Here is a 9,645-nt window from a genome sequence, read left to right as displayed (position 1 = left end):
CCAACTCTTGACCTTCTCCTTAGCACCACTGCCTTTAGCAATTGGTTGCATATTAATGTGTCAGGAGAAAAGCAGCCCTCTAATAGCCATGTGTTATAAATTACGGTACATGTGTGGTGAAATACGGCACTGAAACCAGACAAAATGTACGTCTCGCGATCATTTTGAAACCATGGTTATGAACTGGTTTCAATTGTCTCAATATTTTCACTTGGCTCCCAGGAGACCTTTCCGAAACACATTTAGTTATTTAGTCAAAACAAATATGGTACTGATTTCATCATTTACCTTGCAGCAATCCCAAGAAATAGCTGGGTAAATATGCTGCAAATAACCCCATTAGAATTTTGCTTGCCAGGTTCTTCCCTCCCGTCGACACGAGGATGCTGACATTGAACTTTGATCATTGCACAGGCCGAACGATAGACAATTGACGACCCATTTTTGTACCATTACCTATCAAAGACTTCCGTTTGTTATCACACATTTTGTGTCACCGTCCAGATACCACCCACCCAGGCCAAATGGCTTCCTTCTGCACTGTGGGGATTCTATGGATTTTTAAAAAATATATAGTCGCAGAGACGTACAGGGGTTACAATACAATGACATTGACAAGCGACCTGACTTTTACCAAGCTTGACCATGTTTTCTTGATATATTTACATATGTATGTTCATTCTTGGTTTTATTGTTACATGAAGTTAAGATGGAACCTTTATTTTACTGTTTTCAATTTCCTGTACTGTACAACCTTGAGTGCCTTTCGACTGATTGTGCCAAGTTTTGTCTAATTTTGTTCGACTTTCTCAAGACCATCAAGCACAGCCCGTTGCTCATTAATTACATCAAGAGCTTCCAAGTGATAGGAGAATTTGGGCAGCTGGCTTGTTAAACCTTAATTGTGATAAATAAAAGATAAAATCTGAAGGGATCCCTTCAATCAAGATGAAGATTAAGAATTAGTTGGCCGCAGAGCTGCGCTGTAAAGGTTTCCAGGACATTTTTCATTCAAAAAATGTATTTTTCTGTTGGTGCTGTTTATTTGATTGAGTTTGGTGGATGATTATTTGCTATTTACCAGGACTGTAAAAGAATGATTTTGTGCAAACTTTTGAACTTCGTCGGCATGAGGCAGCAGTGCTAACCACTGCACCACCGTGCCGCCTTACTCAAAGTTATGTTGTTTATTGAAGGATACATAATTAAAACTGAAGCATAATATCATTACAGCATCTTTACCAATGTGTCAAGGAAAATAACCAAAATAACGAAAAGCAATCGAGCAACCCTGAAATTGGACTCTTGTTTTAAAGATCGTTTTTAGATTTTAGAACATGAGGTTTTCAAACTCTACTGGGTGTGGTCATACCAGGTATTGCAGTACCTGAGAGGTGGATGCCCATTGGCTAGACCTAGGAGTCTACCATTGGCTAACGCACATAGCTCCGCCCTGAGAGGCGGGGTATAAGAACCAATGCCGTCCCAGCAGCCTTCACCTTCTGTATCGAAGCTGCTGGGTACAGTTCTGGCTGATTAAAGCCGATTAGTTATGACTCTCCTTGTCTCACGAGTAATTGATTGTGCATCACTGGGAAAGCTAGTTAAACATTCCGACCACTACCTACACTCCCTGAACAGAACCACACCATGATGCTCACTGCCATAGCCCCCACCAGGACCACAGGGAAACTATCATTGATCTCCACGCAGGGCCCGTGGAGAAGGTGCTCCTCAGGTAGGGGGGGCGCAGGCCACCCGCCTGGGGCTCGTTAAGCACTAACATAAAAGCGGCCCAAAGCAGGGCCTGGTGAATCTTGGCTCTCCCGACAAGGGCTGTACTGGGAATGAAATACTGCTTTGAGCGGGACTATGTAAATGGTTAATAAATCAATGTTCATTTAGCACCGGTGTGCTGACGTTACCAAATACTCTGCTATCAAGTCATTTTCTTTACACATCGTCTAGAAGTCTAGAGCAGATTACCTTCCGAAAGAAATCTATGTACTTTGCACTTGAATGAATCAGTAACGTCTGTAATCACGGTGTCCCTCGGAGGTCAAACCCACTCACTCACTGAAACACTGAAGTGATTTTTATCTCCATGTACAAATCTATAGTCAGCACGGTAGCATTGTGGATAGCACAATTGCTTCACAGCTCCAGGGTCCCAGGTTCGATTCCGGCTTGGGTCGCTGTCTGTGCGGAGTCTGCATATCCTCCCCGTGTGTGCGTGGGTTTCCTCCGGGTGCTCCGGTTTCCTCCCACAGTCCAAAGATGTGCAGGTTAGGTGGATTGGCCATGATAAATTGCCCTTAGTGTCCAAAATTGCCCTTAGTGTTGGGTGGGGTTACTGGGTTATGGGGATAGGGTGGAGGTGTTGACCTTGGGTAGGGTGCTCTTTCCAAGAGCCGGTGCAGGCTCGATGGGCCGAATGGCCTCCTTCTGCACTGTAAATTCTATGATTCTATGATAAAACAACGTGTTCAATGGTATCAGTCATGGCTATCAAAGAACTTCTTTGGAATCCTCAAAATCCTTGGCATCCAGTAATGGTCACAGCAGTGTTGAAGAATAGAACTTTACCTACTCTTAAGATGCAGTGGCATCCGGTGATGGTGACGTTAGATAAAGTCGCTCAGCACTACAAGCTGTTCGAAACAAAAAGAATGGGACGAATAATCAAGAGAGAAAAACTGCTCCATTGCACAATATCAGCAGCAATGCAAAAGTAAACCGGCATTAAATGATGGCCGTGTGGGAGAGGAACTGCGAGAGCTAACAGTTCACTTGCCACCCGCAATTCCACAATAGAGCGATGATAATCTTTTAAGACAAGCTATTTGAGCATGAAAGACATCTCATTCGGAAACACTGAAGAATTACTAAATTTCAACACTTTATTTAAGATTGCTGTGCGTTATTGATAGATGTGGTGATTTTTGTAAGCCTGCCAGCTTTAATCAAGCCATCACTCAGGAATTATGAAGATCCCAGTGACAATCTGTTGACTTAAAAGAGCAAAGTGGATTAAGTACAACATTAAAGCCTCTGCTTAAATCTGACACCCTGGAAGCATACTTTTAACTTGACTTATATATAAAGGCTCACAGAGCCATCCAAAGCAACTTTGAGTCAATCTAATTCAAAAAAGCCACATATTATTTTATCAATGGGGATCGCGCACAAGTGATTTTGGTCACACGAGGGGCGGGATTCTCCAATAATTCGGCTATGTCCCCACGCCCGCCAGAAATTGGGCGCGAATCACTCCGGACCTTTTTCAAAAAGTCCGGAGTGATTCTCTGGTTTTAAGAGGGATAGCAGGGCCCCGGCGTGCGCCGTGCAGCTCCTACTGCCGATATGGGGCCCTGTACTTCCGGCCGCATGGTGGAGCCACACAGCAGGCCGGAGCGGAAGAAGGTAGCCCCCCAGATCGTCCGCGCCTGCCGATCGGAGGCCCCCAATCGCGGACCTGGCCGTCGTGGAGCCCCCCCCCCCCCCACCCCACCCCCTCCGGAGACTGAACCCCCGCCGGGACGGCCACCACAGCCGCGACACCGAGCTCCCGCCGGGTGGAACCACACGGGAACCATGCCGGAGGGAACTCGGCCAGTCAACTGCAGAGAATCGCCATGGGGGCTTCTTTCAATGGTCACCGACCGGCGCTGCGTTGACCGCGCCCGCGGCTGGCCGAGATTCTCCGGTCGCCGATGAATGGCGGAAGCGCCGTCGGACCCAATCGCGGGTCTGATGACCCATTCTCCGCCCCCGCGCCGAGCGCGATTGCGGCTCGGGGGCTAGGAGAATCCCGGCCCAGATTCCTTACGACGAACAAAAACTGGATTGCAAACATGTTTCCTAATGACATTGCTTTTTTCTGTCACGCATCATCCTGGCTTGGAAATATATCGGTTGTTCCTTCGCTGTCGCTGGGTCAAAATCCTGGAACTCCCTCCCCAACAGCACTGAGGGTGTACCTACATCACAGTGACTGCAGCGGTTCAAGAAGGAGGCTTCCCACCACCTTCTCCAGGGCAATTAGGGATGGGCAATAATGCTGGCCTAGCCAGCAAAGCCCACATCCCACGAAATACATCTCAAGAAAATCAAATCTCTGTTTGATTTTGACAATCCGCAGTCAGAGAAATGATCATAAAATTCCTAACTAGCCTCGTTTTCCCACATTGTTTCTTTTTCCAGGAAGATTGATGTCAAGAAATAGACTTGTTCTGTTATAGCTCACTCACGACGAATATTTAGCAAGAAGGAAAGTCAGAAGTGTAGATATTCACCAAATATTTCTAGTATCAGAACTACTTATAGTTTAGTTTGCTTCACACATAGGGATGGCCGAGTGGTCTCACGTGCCAGACTCAAGGAATGTGTTCCCTTGCCTAGTTTGCTTCGCACGTTAAATCTTAGATAAGACAGGGAGGAGACAGGGAACAATAGAGGGGAACCAGAGGAGGGGGGGGGGTGCGGGGGGGTGGAGGCAAGGGAATGATAGCCGGAAGGAGAGCACGGGAAACAATAACGAACTTAGCAAACACAGGAACAGCGAGCAAGGAAAATACGGGTGAAAGACGGCCGAAGCGGAGGTGAACGCGAGACGACAACGGCAGCGAAAACCGTCCGGGAGAAGCAAGTAACAACACCAACACCAGATCCATTCTCGTATTGCCCCCTCTGTACTGGACATAACCAATGTAAATGTTTCTCCGGCACGCAAATGTATATGTACCTCCCCATTTTCCTCCCCCCCCCCCCCACAAACAGGTGCCTACTTATGTTAAAAGTAATATTGCTAAGTGTACAGAGTTGCTGTTGTTAAGCGAGTGCACAATATCCTACCGTTTTTTTTCCTTTCGTTTTTTTCTCTTCTATGTATAGATATTTTATTCTGTGTTCATAACTGTAAATATACTTTGTTCAAAAACCCAATAAAAAACATTCCCGTACCAGCCTCCCCGAACAGGTGCCGGAATGTGGCGACTAGGGGCTTTTCACAGTAACTTCATTTGAAGCCTACTTGTGACAATAAGCGATTTTCATTTCATTTTTCATTTATAAAAAAATCTTAGATAAGGCTTGGGAAACAGAAATACCATTGATAATAATTTGATTTATTTGGCCTTTCCAATCATATGTTTAACCTTTAGGTAGCTTGCATCAATGAGCCATGTCCTAAAGAGATTTGCTCCCATACCATTGGCAATGTCACTCTTAAGCTTCATATTGTCAGTCACGAATAATATTTAACCCTCCACCAACATCATTTGAACTGATTGTCTGGTCATCAACTCGTTGCTATTTGGTACATTTTTCTGTGCAGAAATTGGCGACTGAATTTCCTACATTGCAACAGTGACTACTCTTTAAAAAGCATTTAATTTGTTGTAAAGCACTCTGGGAACTAAGAGCAGCACGGTGGCACAGCGGTTAGCACTGCTGCCTCACAGCGCCAGGGACCCGGGTTCGATTCCTGCCTTGGGTGACTGTCTGTGTGGATTTGTACATTCTCCCCATATCTGCATGGGTTTCCGCCGGGTGATCCGGTTTCCTCCCACTGTCCAAAGATGTGCAGGTTAGGTGGATTGGGCATGCTAAAATTGCCCCTTAGTGTCCAAGTGTTAGGTGGGGGTTACAGGGATAGGGCGGCAGAGTGGGCCTAGGTAGGGTGCTCTTTCAGAGGGTTGGTGCAGACGCAATGGGCCGAATGGCCTCTTTCTGCACTGTAGGGGTTCCCATTCTATTCTATGGGAAGCTCTTAGGTTGTGAAAGCCATTGTATGAATGCAAGTATTTATTTCTGTGTAACACGGGTTGGTTCACGTAAGTGTTACGGGCAGGAGGGGCGGGGAGAGTTAATTTAAACTCCACTAATTTCTCCTCTCATCATCATCCATCCAGAAATAGAAAGGTGTTTCTGATTCGCTTCCCCCTCGATAAGCTCGATATTTACCAACCCCTTGGTTTTGCAGCATTCCAATTTTCTATTAAAAACCACGCAGCAAACTCGAGATAGGATGAACTCAAAGGGTTAGTTTATTTGCACACACAAAACATAGGAGGAGGGTTGCAACATCCTTTGTATTCATACAGAAAAAGAAAGGGGGCATAGAGAAAAAGAGAAGTTCACAGAGCGGAGGCCACAGAGAAATTAAATATTGTTTTTTGTGTGTTCCAGATCCCAGAATCAAAGTCCAATGCGGTATTCTTTCACAGAGGTTAGTCAGCTGGAAAACCGATGCTGGATAATTCAACCTTCTGGTGGGGTTGTCTTCACACGATGAGGTAGGCCTGCAGAGATGAATCAATCTTGTGAGTGGTGGTACAGAACTTCTAGCAGAAGCAGTGCAGATGGGGCCAGTTGTCTGCCCTGGGGCAGAGCTCCTTGCCTCTGAGGTTGCTAGTCAGATGGTCAAAAAAAAGCAGGCAGAGACTTTACAGTTCAGCAAGACAGCAAGACAGTTACTGGTTCCAAGAGTCAGAGACCCACCTCTCCACACTGTCTTTGACAAAGAACATATATCCCTCACTGAGGGTGTTAAATGCCTCGACCATTAAGAATGCAAAATAAGGTAGCAGGGTCCTTTGTCTTTTTCTAAATTTAGAGTACCCAATTCATTTTTTGCAATTAAGGGGCAATTTAGCGTGGCCAATCCACCTAGCCTGCACATATTTTGGGTTGTGGGGGCGAAACCCACGCAAACACGGGGAGAATGTGCAAACTCCACACGGACAGTGACCCAGAGCCGGGACCGAACCTGGGACCTCGGCGCCGTGAGGCAGCAGGGCTAACCCACTGCGCCACCGTGCTGCCCTCCTTTGTTTTAGCAGTCTGGCCAATGAAACGCAGATGGTCTTTGTGGAGCTCCCTTTGAATTTGGTCTGTGCAGCCCACCAGCGGTCATTCGTGTCTCTTCAGGGATAACGGTGTATGGGTTTTCCCAATACTGGCAGATAATTCCTTTTGTTGGGGGGGGGGGGGCATTTTGGGTCTTTGTCCAGTTTGAAATTTTTAGAGGCAGCAATGAGCATATCTCGATACGTAGTTTATAAGGAAACTATGCAGGGTGAGGTCATATTCCCTGATATAAGATAAAGGCGGTTCAAACACTCCATGGCCTCAGTCTAACAGCAGCTTTACATTGGCTTATTTTACATCGCTTAAACTGCTTTTTGACATTTAGGCTCTTCCACCACTCACTAAATACACCCTGTTATGGGCCAGGGTTTAGAAAACTCCAAAGTATATCATGGAGTTCACCTGACCCATGACTGTTTATAGCTTTTGGTTACGAGGAGCATAAGGGTCTACCTTTCAGGTGCTATTCAACATAGGCCTTAAACACTTTTAATCAAAAACAACGTTTATTCTACAAATTCAGTTAACATTTCTATAAACACACACAGCATTTTTTATCAACTACAAACATAAATTCTCCCACAGCTACAGTTCTCTATATATATAACCCTTAATAACTTCCCTTGCTGCTGTTTCAACTTGATAACAACATCCAATAAAACCAGGAAAACCCTTTTAACAAAACAGTAGGTTTGAATTATTTCCAGAAAACAGTTATCACTTTTAAATTATCAAGTGATCTGGGCACCTTTTAACATACAGAGAGAGAGAAAAGAAGCCTTCTTTTTCTGAATCCAGCTTCCAACAGTGTAAACCGAAAGTAAAACCTAGAACCTCCCAGCTCAAAACGAAAATAAAAGCCAGAGCCACAGCCCAGCTCCACCCACACAATGACATCACTGAAGCCATGTGATAATACAAACATTTCTTAAAGGGACAACTGCATGATAATCCTCACAACCTAGCACCTCGTCAACATGTGGGATCATCATTGTAAGTTTCTTTAAACAAATTGAATCAAACAACTAGAACGGGAGTAATTGGCTACACCCTCTGGTCCGCGACGCCTCGAAGAGCGGCGGCTTCATCGGAAATGCCTGCCATTAAGCTACAAAACTCAGGTGGAGTGATCTTTGAGGTGGATGTAGAAATAGCAAAGCAATCCATCGCCATCAAAACCATGCTGGAAGATCTAGGTATGGATGATGAAGGTGATGATGATCCTTCCCAAATGTGAATGCTGCTATTCTGAAAAGGGTGATCCAGTGGTGGACACATCACCGAAATCTTCCTCCCCCCACAAGAGGAGATGAAAACAAAGAAAAGCGAACCGAAGATCTACCTGTGTGGGATCAAAAGTTTCTGAAAGTCGACCAGGGCACACCCTTCGAATCAATCCTGGCTGCAAATTAACTTGTTACTAAAGGCCTTCTAGATGTAACATGCAAAACTGTGGCAAACATGATTAAAGGAAAAAACCCTGAAGAAAGTCGCAAAACATTCAACATCAAGAATGATTTTACTGAGGAAGAAGAAGCACTGGTACAGAAGGAGGATTAATGGTGTGAAGAGAAATGATCTAGCGGAAAACACGTGTGCAGCTCACTGGAAAATCACTGCTTGCACAATTTAATAATCACTCTGAGCCTGTGAGACGTTTTGAAACATAGTGTCAAGGTAACCATCCGTAAACATTTGTGATAGTGTTAGATTTGAGCTTAATGCTTGCTTCATGAAAACCTATTCATTTTTTAGTGAGTTCAACCGTGTCTAGCATATTTATTACTTTGCCGTGTCTCGAGTTTTTTCTTTTCATTGCTTACTAGAATGAAAGTTGCATACAGAACTCCCCCTGGCAGTATGGCAGCAGGAATTATTTGAATTTTTTTTTTAAGTATCTTTGTAATTCAAGTTTACTTTTTTTATTGTGGTTTTCTGTTGGATTGAAAACAAATTACTGTTTGGTCCATAGTTTATCTCTAATTGAATGCATAGCATTATCGCCACTGGCGTATAGATTCTTACTTGGGAATGTGAAAACCGATTATACAAACACAACAGAGTGCAAAATACCCTTGATTGGTGAACAGTCCAGTGATGTATCATGGTGCATTCCTGCTACATCAACAATGAATTGTCTCCATTCTTGTCCAACTTCATCTGTACACAACTAATGCTGGTAGAAATATGTCCAACAACCAGACAAAGACAGTAATGAGATTAGTACTGGTTTAAATTAAAGACAAATTAAAAAGACAAATTAAAGCAAATAAAAAAAATAGAATGGGAGCAACCCCCTTCCAGTATGCGCGGTACTGTAGCACAGTGGTTAGCACTGTTGCTTCACATCGCCAGGGTCCCAGGTTCGATTCCCGGGGTGGGACACTTTCTGTGCGGAGTCTGCAGGTTCTCCCCGTGTCTGCGTGTGTTTCCTCCGGGTGCTCCGGTTTCCTCCCACAAGTCCTGAAAGACGTGCTTGTTGGGTGAATTAGACATTCTGAATTCTCCCTCCGTGTACCCGAACAGGCGCCGGAGTGTGGCGACTAGGGGCTTTTCACAGTAACTTCATTGCAGTGTTAATGTAAGCCTACTTGTGATACTAATAATGATTATATTATATTATATTATATTATATGATATTATGTTATATTATGTTATATTATATTATATTATATTATATTGTGATACACCTTTGCTTTTCACTTATATACCAGAAAAATTTGTCAAATTCACATTGCTTTCAGCTGGAATGAGATTCTGGGATTTACACATGTT

General features: G+C 44.4%; 1 pseudogene; it reads left to right on the top strand.

The window, feature by feature from the left end:
• Positions 1 to 7,963: 7,963 nt before the first annotated feature.
• Positions 7,964 to 8,448, top strand: LOC140403459 (S-phase kinase-associated protein 1 pseudogene; annotated as a pseudogene).
• The last annotated feature ends 1,197 nt before the right edge of the window (positions 8,449 to 9,645 follow it).

This window comes from Scyliorhinus torazame, chromosome 28 (assembly GCF_047496885.1).
Source record: "Scyliorhinus torazame isolate Kashiwa2021f chromosome 28, sScyTor2.1, whole genome shotgun sequence".
In the NCBI taxonomy this organism is placed as follows: Eukaryota; Metazoa; Chordata; class Chondrichthyes; order Carcharhiniformes; family Scyliorhinidae; genus Scyliorhinus; species Scyliorhinus torazame.
This window is presented reverse-complemented; position numbering and strand designations above follow the sequence as displayed.